Below are 13,354 nucleotides of genomic sequence, written 5' to 3'. Positions count from 1 at the left end.
CAGAGAAGAGACAGAAAAATAAAGTGCACCTTTGGTTTTTATAAGTAAGTCAATGTAAAATATCGACTGCTTTTTTTCTGGGAAGAAACTGAAAGAAATGTTCTGCTTTGTTCTCTTAGGAGGCTTTCACACTGGCAGTTTAGTCTGAAACAGAGCTGAACTTGCTAATGTGAAAGCTGTCATGCGGACCGGGAAGTGCACCGTGGTACCGAACCCGAGACTACCTGTAGGAGGTGATCTGAGTTCGGTTGCACTGGAACTGTGCAGCGATTCCCATGAATGTGAACGTAACTCGTACTCGGGTCTGCACTTGTTCAGGAACTAAAGTAACCTGCGCACGTGTTTTAGCCGAGTAGTTTCCACAAAACACGTGTACCATGAGTGTCAGGGGAACGTCGCTGTGGGACACAGAAGAGGTGAGGTGCCTTATTCAGATACGGGGAGAAGAAAACCTACAGGAGCAGTGAAACAACATTCACAAGAATGCAGATGGTTTTGCATTGATAAGCACAAAACTGAAGGAGTCTGGGTTCAACCGAACCAGTGAGCAATGCCGTTTCAAAATAAAAAAAAGCTTCATCAGCAACAGATTAATAAGAGACCAGTTGAATAAGATAAAAATAAGAGATCAGTTGCATAAAACAGGCAGCTCCGTTGATGTTCACGTCTGAACTTCAAGTCTGGTGTGCATAATAGCCCCAGGATAATAATAATAAAAAAAATATATATATATATATATATATATATATATATGGTGAGTTGTGTTGTGTTGTGTTTCCATGCGTGTTTATGATGAGATAAGATGAACGCAAATGCACCAGCTTTCGACAGAATCAAGAGTTTGAAACCAGACCAACGTTGTGTGGGACACGGGAACAAACACACTCAGATTCAGACCGCAGCAAACGTGCCTAGTGTGAAAACCACTTAAATTCAACGTCAATATTCCCAGCAGGATGTCAGCAGAAAGTTATAAACCAACACCAAACCAACACCAATCGACTGCCATTGTGTTGTTCTGGTTCCGGTTGGCATGTCTGGAGCTAGCTAGTTAGCCTACTTGTCTGTTGAGCCACACATACAGTCTGGGACTGACTTTCACTGATGTTAGAGAGAAATTAAAGCTACAGCATGATTACATGATTACTGATGTAGGAAGGAAAAAACACTATAATCTGATGTTCCAGAGGTCCTACAAGCCTCCCTAACAATCCTGGAATTATAATTCTCTGTAAGTCTGCGCTGTGACAGGGATGTGGGGACGGAATGGGCGGGATATTTGTATAAATGTGGTATTCTCTATGTCAGCTTAGGTACATCAAATGTTATCACACCCCACAATTATGATGCGATATAATAATTTATTCTTATAACACTGCATACTACCATACCAAATAGTATGTCAATACACCACTGGTGTCAATACTGTTGTGGTATTGTACTTAATGTGCATTATGCAGTTTAGGACACAGCCTTGAATTCTCTCTAAGGTCGTATTCACACTTGTGGGTTTTTCCAGACTTGGGGCCATTTCGTATGATTAGTAAAGCGTGAATGCTGTTTTCGAGCCCTGGGGCAGTCCAGAGAACCGATCTGAAAACAGAGGAGTGAGGTTTACTTCAGCTGAACCCAGAATCAGGCCTGAGTATGGACTTGAGTATTGAGACCAAGTGTGAAAAACGCCCTGAATGCATGAACTCACATACATTCATAAGGATTAATGAGCACAGTGGAGGAGCTACATCATGAAATGTTCTTCTGCATGTAGTTTGCAGTAGAGTTTTTCTTCCAGAGAGAAATAAGTAATGTAATGTTTTTTGTCAGGATGGAAGATTTTGGGATTTCACCCTCTCTGGTAGAAAAAGGTCACTGCAAGCTACTTGCAGAAGAACGTATGAATTTAATATGAATTTCAAGTCAGAAAGATTTTCCTAAAATTGCATAGCATGACACAATGGGCTCATAAATATTCTGCTGAACCACAAACCACAAATCTAATTATAATTGATTATAAAAGCAAATACAGTTCACTATCATCTGTTCTGTTCTTGCTATAAACTTGTTATCTGATGCTTTCTGTTGCATAAATAAAGAGACGATGAAACGTCTGCTATGTCTGTTCTTGTTGCTTATAGCAACAGAAAAAAATAGATTCGTTTTGAGTTTACTTCTTATCATTGATTGGTATTTCCATTCCCAAAAGTTTGAATTTTAATGTCTCAACAATGTGGAACAACTTACAGGAACACTTAAAACTTACTGTGCTGCCTGAATTTATGGCACTTGTAAATATCTTTGAGTATAGCTATATTGGAAGTTGCTTCTGTGATATCTGAGTGTATATTACTATGTATTTTTTTTCTATTTTGTTCGATTTATATATTCATTCTCACTTATTTTCCCCCTCTTGGGGGGGGTCTTAATGTGTTGTGTCTTTAATTCAATTCAATTCAATTCAATTTTATTTGTATAGAGCTTTTAACAATGGACATCATCTTTACAGAAATAAATACATTCAAATTAAATGAAATCAAAATAAATTGTAAATGTGTGAATGCTTATGTTTAATTGTTGTTGTGTTTTTGCTGCCTTCTTGGCCAGGTCACTCTTGTAAAAGAGGTTTTATCACAAAGAGTTTTTTTTTTTATCCTGGTTAAATAACGTTTACAGACAAAACAATTTGTTTTCTACAGTATTGAGAGGGTTAGAACCCTGTAGATGGCCCCACATTCCCCAACAGTTTATGATCAAGTCTCATCCTTGCCTCAGTGGTTAATCTCACCTTTTCCTCACCTTTTCCCAAGAGCTGCTGCTGTAATCATAAAGACTGCCCTGTGCTTGTTCCAGTCCTCTTAGTCCCAACCTGCTCATACTCAACATCCTGTAAACACCACAACAGAGCAAATAACCCTTAATTATCCCATGAACCTTTTTTTCTAAGTCTATTTATGAATTAAACTCATTTCCTGCATCATACACTCTCCATAAAAGAGTAACAAAACCAGTTTCATTAAAAGATAATGGTGTGTTTCGATGGGGTCATGGGGTTGCAGCCAGTGCTAAATATAAAACTCATGTACAAACACTTCTGAGAGAAATATCAATACTGTGAAGGTCTTGTTTTCACTGTGATTCTGCTTTTATGTTGTCTGTAAAAAGACTTGAGGGCTACATATTAGCCTTCAAATTCATCCTCAGTCATTAACTAGTTTTGTCCATGTTTCCAGTTGCCTAGCAACAGAGTTCTCCTGACTTTCACCTCATCAGTATACAATACCTTCTTATGTCAAAAGAATGAATTCACATGTTACCTGTAAACACACCATATACTGCCTTCAGTCTGTTTCCTTATTGATTAATTTAGCAGCAGGGCTTCGATTCCACCGATCAAATCCACTCTGTTCTCAAAGCTGAGTTTTGCGAGAAACTGTGCTAAAGGGAAAAGGACAAAAAAGCCATCAAAACATTAAAGTAAGAGTGTGTTGAGTATTTTTTTTGTTATTTTACAGTAATTTACAGCATTTCTCTCCATGAGCTAAACAAAGCTACTGCATACAAATAACATTTTACTTTATCTCAGTTTCTTTGTAGGCCGCTTTATCTGTTTCTATAAACCAAAGGTCTTGGAGAACTGCTGTCCTATCCACACACACACACACACACACACACACACGGGCTGATTGGCAGAATCAGGTGTGTGATTGACAGACAGACAGACAGACAGACAGATAGATAGACAGATAGATAGATAGATAGATAGATAGATGTGGCCCTAATAGATAGACAGATAAATAAATTAATAAACAAACCTTAATGAACAATGTTTAATTTCAATGACTGAAATTAACTCTAAAAATGAAATGACATTTTAAACAGCTGTTTATTATTATTATTGTTATTATTATTGTTATTATTATTATTATTATTATTCAGAGTAAGCTATTCATGGTTGTGTGATGTACAGTTTAGATGAACTGCACTGGCATTTTTGTGCGTGAAACACTTTGGAAAATCAGAAATTTACTTCAATTCAAAAGAACTACTTATCAAAAGAAACTTTTTTTTTGACAATTTGTTCTCCAGATGTAGTCTCCACAGCGTGCGACTTTTACTTTTGATATCCCACTTGAACTAAAAAACATCATTAAATTAATTTTTATAACATTTTAACTTTGTCTGTATAAAGTCCCCATGAAATGACTTGAGAGTCATGATTTGGTTTCATATGTTGACGTATTTCCTTTTGAAACAGGAAGCGATGACATGTTAGCCAATAGCATTCAAAATATGCTACACGCACACTGAATATAAACAAACCTGACAGTACACTTTATGGCCAAAAGTATGTGCACCCCTGACCATCACACCCACATGTGGTTCTTCCCCAAACTGTGGTCACAAATTCTGAAGCACACAACTGTATAGAGTGTCTCTGTATGCTGTAGCTTTACAATTTCCCTTCACTGGAACTAAGAGGCACAAACCTGTTCCAGCATGACAATGCCCCTGTGCACAAAGCGAGCTCCATGAAGACATGGTGTGTGAAGGTTGGAGTGGAAGAACTCGAGTGTCCTGCACAGAGCCCTGACCTCAACCCCACTGAACACCTTTGGGATGAACTGGAACACCGACTGAACCCCAGACCTCCTCGACATCCCAACATCAGCGCCTGACCTCACTAATGCTCTTGTAGCTGAATGAACACAAATCCCCACAGCCACGCTCCAACATCTAGTGGAAAGCTTCCCAGAAGAGTGGATGTTCACCATGCCCATATGAGTGTGATGGTCAGGTGTCCACAAACATTTGGTCATATAGTGTGTCTTAGTGAACTAACTAAATATGAAGAACAGCAGAGAATTTCTCACCGCTGCTTTCACCCATGCTTGTCCACATTAAACCATGATGATATCACAGACAACAAGATGCTGTGTGTTTTTGTAGTTTTGCCAAACATGAGATGAGGTCTCATCTCTGGTGATGGAGAGCCACATGGTCATCACAGAGAGACATCCGATGTGTATGAGTGGTAGACAAAAATGATATTACTGACTCTTAATGATGGAGAAGCTCTGACGGTGTTTAAAGACAGAACAGCGTTCTCCATCAGTCTGAGGTAGTGTCCGGGCATTGCACAGCCTCAAGTTGGAAAATACCAGCCATGTTTTTCTCAGCCAAGCCAGAAACACATCAACGAACCATGCTTGCTACTGTAGAGCAAGACACTGGGGGCAGTACATATATTTTCTAGAGAGTATTTATTTGGATGAACACAAGATTAGTACAAAGATCCATCCATTTTCTGTGCCGCTTATCCTACACATGGTGGCTGAGAGCCTGGAGCCCATCCCGAGGACTCGGGGGACAAGGCGGGGGACAGTCTGGACACCATCAAAGGGCACAATCTCACACACACCAGACAATTTAGAAAGGCCAATCAGCCTATAATGCATGTCTTTGGACTGGGGGAGGAAACTGAAGTACCCAGAGGAAACCCTGGAGCAAACACACACACACACACACACACACACAGGGTGGAGGCGGGATTCGAACCCCCAACTCTGGAGGTGCTAATCATGCAAATGTGCTAACCACTAAGCCCCCCATCCCAAGTACAAATATGAGTCATTGAATTTTTTTTTATTGTTTTCCTGAAAGTGATGAATATCTTCATCAGTAAAACTATTTTTAAGATGTACTTTCGTATTAGTGTTCATTACAAACAATAAGGGAGAGATACAAAAGAAACACCAGTTTTGATTTCAGGGCCACTTTAAGGGTTAAGTACCCGATCTGGCCGCCAGATGGCGACATCAACAAAAAATAAAAGGTCATAACTTTAACCATGAAATGCCCATGAAATCTGCAATAACCTACTTTTACACTGCGCCTCGGTAATGCTGGCTGAGGATAAAGATTCCCGAGCAGCCGGAGAGAAGAGCACTTAGAGCCAAACCAGATGCAGACAGGGTTAACAGAACCCATGCAGATGTGTTCAGTGACAGAGTGACTGCAGGAAGGGCGACATTTTAGTGACATTTTGGGCTTTTTGTTTTGGTAATAATGCGGCTGGGATCCAGGGATGAACTTTGGAGACTCTGATAAGTCTGAGATCAGAGCTGAGCTGTGTGCTACTTTTCCTCATTCTTCTTCACATCTTCACATGTGGACTGAGAGAGAAAAGAAACTGAGACGAGACAAGAAGATTTCTGTGCATCTGTAATCTGCTTTCTTTTCCAGCATGATGAAGGGGTAGGTGCTTCATTCACACATCACTCATTCACATATCACTCATTCACACATCACTCATTCACATATCACTCATTCACACATCACTCATTCACATATCACTCAGTCACACTTCACCCATTCATGCATCACTCATTCACACTGTACACCAGATTCACACATCACTCATTCATGCATCACTCATTCACATATCACTCATTCACATATCACTCATTCACATATCACGCAATCACATATCATTCAGTCACATATATCTCTTTCACATATCACTCTTTCCCACTTCATCCATTCACGCTTCACCCATTCACACTTCACTCAGTCACACATCACCCATCATTCATTCATGCATCACTCATTCACAATGTACACCAGATTCACTCATTCACACTGTACACCGGATTCACACTTCACTCATTCACATATCACTCATTTACACATAACCCATTTACACATCACTCATTCATGCATCACTCATTCACAATGTACACCAGATTCACACTTCACTCATTCACATATCACTCATTTACACCTCACTCATTCATGCATCACTCATCCACACTTCACCCATTCACACTGTACACCAGTTTCACACTTCACCCATCCACACTTCACTCATTCACACTTCACCCATTCACACTGTACACCAGATTTTCTCCATCACCAGGACTGTATGGTGCTATTGTATGGTGCTAATGTTTTATTATTATTATTATTATTATTATTATTATTATTATTATTATTATTATTATCATCATTAGTTTAGTTTAGTTTTGACCTTGATGCTCTCTCTCTCACACGTTACACTCGTGTGCATGTGAACTCTGACTCATGAACAGCACCATACTTTCTGACACACCTCACAGTAATGATTAATGAACATGTGTAGAGCTGCAATGTTCACCTCTTTCTACCTGTTACCTTTCTGTGAGGTGTGCGGGTGTGTGTGTGTGTGATGGGGGTCAAAGTCCCTGTGCGCTGTTCAGTTTTCTGACGTTCCTGTGTTAGTGTGTATCAGGGATCAGGCTGGTCACATGGCACAGGAACAAAACATGGCCTTGTGCTGGTGACTATGACTGGGGTGGTGTTTTCTTGACCCACAATACTACTACTACTACCAATAATACTTCTACTACTACTAATAATAATACTACTAATACTTCTACTACTACTACTACTACTACTACTACCAATAATACTAATACTTCTACTACTACTAATAATAATACTACTAATACTTCTACTACTACTACTACTACTAATAATAATACTTCTACTACTACTAATACTGCTACTACTACTACTACTACTAATAATAATAATACTACTAATACTTCTACTACTACTACTAATACTGCTAGTACTACTAATACTACTACTACTAATAATAATACTAATACTACTAATACTTCTACTACTACTACTACTAATAATAATACTTCTACTACTACTACTAATACTGCTAGTACTACTACTAATAATAATACTTCTACTACTACTACTAATACTGCTAGTACTACTACTACTACTAATACTGCTAGTACTACTACTAATACTTCTACTACTACTACTAATACTTCTACTACTACTACTACTACTGATAGTACTACTACTACTACTACTAATAAAACTACCAATACTGCTACTACTATTACTAATAATACTAACACTGCTAATACTGCTACTACTACTACTACTAATAATAATAATAAAGCTACTAATACTGCTACTACTACTACTAATAATAATAATACTTCTACTACTACTAATACTACTACTACTAATACTACTACTACTAATACTTCTACTACTAATAATACTGCTACTACTACTACTACTACCAATAATACTAATACTTCTACTACTACTAATAATAATACTACTAATACTTCTACTACTACTACTACTACTAATAATAATACTGCTACTACTACTACTACTACTAATAATAATACTACTAATACTTCTACTACTACTACTGCTAGTACTACTAATACTACTACTACTAATAATAATACTAATACTACTAATACTTCTACTACTACTACTACTAATAATAATACTTCTACTACTACTACTAATACTGCTAGTACTACTACTACTACTAATACTGCTAGTACTACTACTAATACTTCTACTACTACTACTACTACTGATAGTACTACTACTACTACTACTACTAATAATAAAGCTACTAATACTGCTACTACTACTACTACTAATAATAATACTTCTACTACTACTAATACTACTACTAATAATACTACTACTACTAATATTGCTACTACTACTACTAATAATACTTCTACTACTACTAATACTACTACTAATAATACTGCTACTACTAATAATAATACTAATTCTGCTACTACTACTGCTACTACTACTACTAATACTACTAATACTGCGCCTACTACTATTACTACTAATAATAATAATACTAATACTAATTCTGCTACTAATACTACTACTAATATTACTGCTACTAATAATAATACTAATACTGCTACTAATACTACTACTAATATTACTACTACTAATAATAATACTAATACTGCTACTAATACTACTACCACAAATACTAATAATTAGTTATAGACTGCCCTTTGTTTAAAATGCTTTTTTTTTTTAAAAAAATCCCCCTTTCTTCATTTCACTCATGAATAATAATTATAATTACAAATAGTAATTAAAAAATATATAGGACTGATGTACAAAATTGACATGTACAGAAAGGTAAAAAATGTAAATGAAAACAACTTACAATGGCTAATTGATATTAATGTACTCTTATAATAATAATAATAATAATAATAATAATACTCTCTGAATGAAAAGATTATGTCGGTATGCTGTGTTTACCTGCGCTGGGCTCCATGACAACCGGCGATGGAAATGAGACATAAATGACAGTGGTTCACCTGTAAGAGCGCTCTCAGATACACTCCTGTGATGTCAGAAATACTTTCCAGCAAAGTGCTTATTTAACTGTACAGTCGATTAATGGCTGTTAGCTTTAAGGATTGGTGGAGTGGTGGAGTGGGTTACTGTTATCATCCTGAAGTTGTTTTATTTAGTAATGAATGACACATGCTTTTTTTAAAATCAGTTTACAGTTACATTTAATGTTGTGGAACATCTATGAGACAAGTTCGTTCCTGTTCTCACTTCCACTATAGCAGCTATAAACACTCGTTCTCTCACTGGCTTCTCTTTTTTCTCTCTCTTGAAGTTAAAAAAAAAAAACAAAAAAACGCAGCTTGTCTTGGTACCGAAAAAACCACAAAGCGTAAACTCCTCTGTTCTAAAGATTAAAGTCGGAAAACTTAAAGTTACATCTTTACCTCTGACGGTTACACTGGAGTCTCCTTCCATAAATTAAAGTTTCCTTACAGAAGATGTCACGATATCAATGTTTACACACTGTTTTATGTATGTAGGGCATGTGGCATACAGGTCGCTGTGAATGAGCTGTTACTATAGAAACAATAACATATTAAAGAAGTCATTGTATTTGCCGATAGTGATGAATAATTAACCAGTTAAACCTTTTTTTTTAGAAAACGAAAGAGTGTCAGTGTAGTACGTCCTGTAGTCAGGATAACCTCGTTCTCTCTGTGCTCGAACAAACACTGGACACAAAAAAGGCCAGAACCGTCAATACACTGTAATAAATAACCACCTTCAACTAGAGCCACTGTCAGAATGTTGTATTTATCTAGCCAAGTAAAGATCAGCAACATAAATCACTGATGCTTTTCATCTTCCTCTGGCAGGGAGATCAGAAATCGTCCATGAGTGAGCTGTGCTTTATCATCTGGTCACTAGCTGAACTTCACCATACACCAGCATCCTCCTGATTTTCCTCTCTCCACTCTTTCAAACCAATGCTCCATTTTGTGGATCATGGGATGCGTCAAATCCAAGTGCAACAAGCCCACTCAGAACTCCAGCACAGTGGAGAGGGTGGACAGCAGGCCCGGGAACAAGCAAGGGGAGAAGGCTGTCCTGGTGTATTCGGAAGCGGGCCCGGACCAGGACACGTCGCGGGTCGACCCGGTCGTTCTGGACTACGCACAGAGACTCTCGGAGGAGATCGTGGCTCGGGCCATGCAGCAGTGGGCCGAGGTGGACAGCCGCTACAGTGACATCCCGTACATTGAGTGTGACGTGCCATGAAGGCCACCACATCGCACGTGCTTTACCGAGGTCCAGGAGCGCAGATCAGCCTGATGAAGGCCAGTGATGTTTGCAAACTTGCTGCATGATGTGAATGCAGAAGAAATTTGGTGTTTGGATACCTTTTGTAAGTGTAAAATGTTTGTGTGGGAAGTAGCACTGTGGCAGCATTGAGGCTTTTCTGTCTGTAAAAGCACAAACCTACAGAAGAAGTGCTATCAAAGCATCAGTACGCCTCGGCAGGTTCTTTTTTTTTTTTCCTTAAATCACTGAGATGTGTCATATCCATAGCCTGAATTTGTACAGGGCAAGTCAAGAGCAATGTCCAGAGACCAAAATGGCATTGATCCCAGAGATACTATAAATAAGCCTAGACCATGATCCCTGCGTTTGCTTGGCTCAACAAACGTCCCTCATGTTTGTATTGCTGTGGGAAGTTTGCGGGTTTTCCACACTAAAGCCGCTAAACTGTATGAGGTCCCAATAAAATCTTGGCTGAATTCTTTAACAGACGGTGTGATGACGTCAGATTATGTGAAGAACATCCTGTAATGATAGACTTCCGGTTAAATTAAATTAAATTAAATTAAATAAACATTCTGCTTATGTCATTAATCAGCGTGATCAGAGTATCAGCTTGTGCAGAAAATGGGTTCGCATGAACAAGTGAGCTTGAGGATATTTTTCTGTCCATTAGCATGTTTTATTTATGTTTCGTCATTGCCACTAGGATGCTTTATATCATCCTACACCATGGTGGATTTCAGACGAGCGTCTAAGCAGTGCTGCTGCCGTTTTCTTTTGATGCGCTTCATGAAGTGCATGGCTTCATACCAAATTTTGTGAAAGTCAGCAGGTCTTTTTTTGTACTTGTTGAACTTACTTGACTGCTGCGCAACTACAAAAGCTACAGTAATATCCCAGATATAAAATCTGTCCACTGAAATTGGTCCACTCCGGAAATGGGTATAAATGTTTTAGTGCAGACAGATGAGGGGAAAAAAAACCCCAAAAAAACTACATTTCACAAGTAGCTATCAGTAGGTGCATTTCCATGAACGCTCCACAACCTCGTGAGGAATTAAAAGGTTCCATCAAGTTCCTGGACGAGTTCCTGCTTAGCATTTTTATTGCAAAGTTAGCAGGTCTGCGTGAACACTCAAATCACAGTGTGTGATGGTTAGCATGCAGACATTTCAGCATTTAAAAGTGAAACACAGAGCATGAGCATGGAGAAATTGATCACAGGTTTATTTTTGGGATGAGTGGAATACAGTTCCATGAGGTTTCAGCCTCATCACCTGCGTAATTGCTTGTTAGCAGGAAGCAGATTTTCGTCTTGTCATTCTTTGAAGCTTGCATTTGACTCATCAGCAATTAGTATGAAAATCTCCGACCCAAAACTTCCTGTTCCGGAGAAAAGTAACTCACATGGTGTGATACGGAAGCTTGAAACCCAGAACGTTTATTTTGCAGTTGATGCTAAGTACAATTACAGTGTTATTTTAATGCTAACAATTTACCAACACATCTGAGAGAAATGTTCGTGTTTCTGAAAGTTTTGTCTCATTCCCTCTGACATTTCCTCTGACACAGACTTTACATTACTCATATAAATGCCGTAGCCAAATTCTTAGCCCCAGTAATACGCTAGTTTATGCTTGGCTTTAGCGTTCTCATGATTTTGTGTTTACCTGCCCATTTCAAGGTAATCTAAACACCTCATAAAATCAGCTTCCTGAGAAAGTCCCAGAGTTTCTGTGGTGGAAACGCACCCATGGACTGTGAGAGCAAATACTTCATTGAGGGATACACTGCTGCTTAGATTGCTAAGTTGTTACAGCAGAATGAAACACTGAAGAAAAAAAGCCATCAGGTACAGGATCTGTTCTGTACCAATATGCCATGAGATAATTAGGAGAAAAGAAGGCAAGTCTGTATGAGAGAAATCTCTTTTCCAGTCATGCTTGGATTACTGCAGCTCAATTATATACCATCTTCATATCAGAGAGGAATTTTAAAATAGCTACTGGACGATTTTGACTGCCAGACTAGCCCATAGATATACTAAAGGTACGTACACACACAGCGTTTTTGTCGCTGCGAGTCGCCAGTCGCTGTACTATGAAGTCGCAAGTTGGCGTGCCTATTACTGGTTGCCATAGTAACGTTTATGAGTGGGTTGTACAACTAGCATTCCACTTTCGACAACAGATTAGTTTTCTTGCCGCTCAAATTAAACATTCTGGAGGGAGAGCATTTGTATAAAAAATTCACCAGTGTACACACACACACACATTATATATATATATATATATATATATATATATATATATATATATATATATATATATATATATATATATATATATATATATATATATATGTGCATCATATTATACGAGATGAAGGAGAAGCAGTGTGTGCTCTTTGCCATTGCGGCCGTCTATCTGCGGCAAACGCGCAAGAAATAAATAGCTAGTGAGAACGGGAGGCTGCGTGGATCATGTGCGCACTACTGTCTTCACTCCCATTGGTAGTCGCTGTACCAGATCACTACAAATTAGCATAAAGTTAAACCTTTCGCAACTTTGTCGTGTCACTGGACACGCCCACATCTAGTCACCGAAATGGCACTAGAAGTCTCCAACTCTGACTGAAAATGAATCTCTGGTCATTTTGGTGCTGCGAGTCACTGTATGTGTACGTACCTTTACTAAACTGCTGACGATGTGTGACCTTAATGAGAGGTAACAGAAACACAATCTGCCCTGTTACATGGGCATTTAGACCACTGGTCTGAGCTCTACTACTGTCTAACCAAACAACTTAACCAACGTCCCTTTAAATCCAGCCGTCTACATGAACCTCAAGTGTTGCCACAGAATTCTGGAGATATTTAAATATTGATAAGGTGTGACATCTCCAG

Source organism: Pangasianodon hypophthalmus, chromosome 5 (assembly GCF_027358585.1).
Source record: "Pangasianodon hypophthalmus isolate fPanHyp1 chromosome 5, fPanHyp1.pri, whole genome shotgun sequence".
Lineage (NCBI taxonomy): Eukaryota > Metazoa > Chordata > Actinopteri > Siluriformes > Pangasiidae > Pangasianodon > Pangasianodon hypophthalmus.
This window is presented reverse-complemented; position numbering follows the sequence as displayed.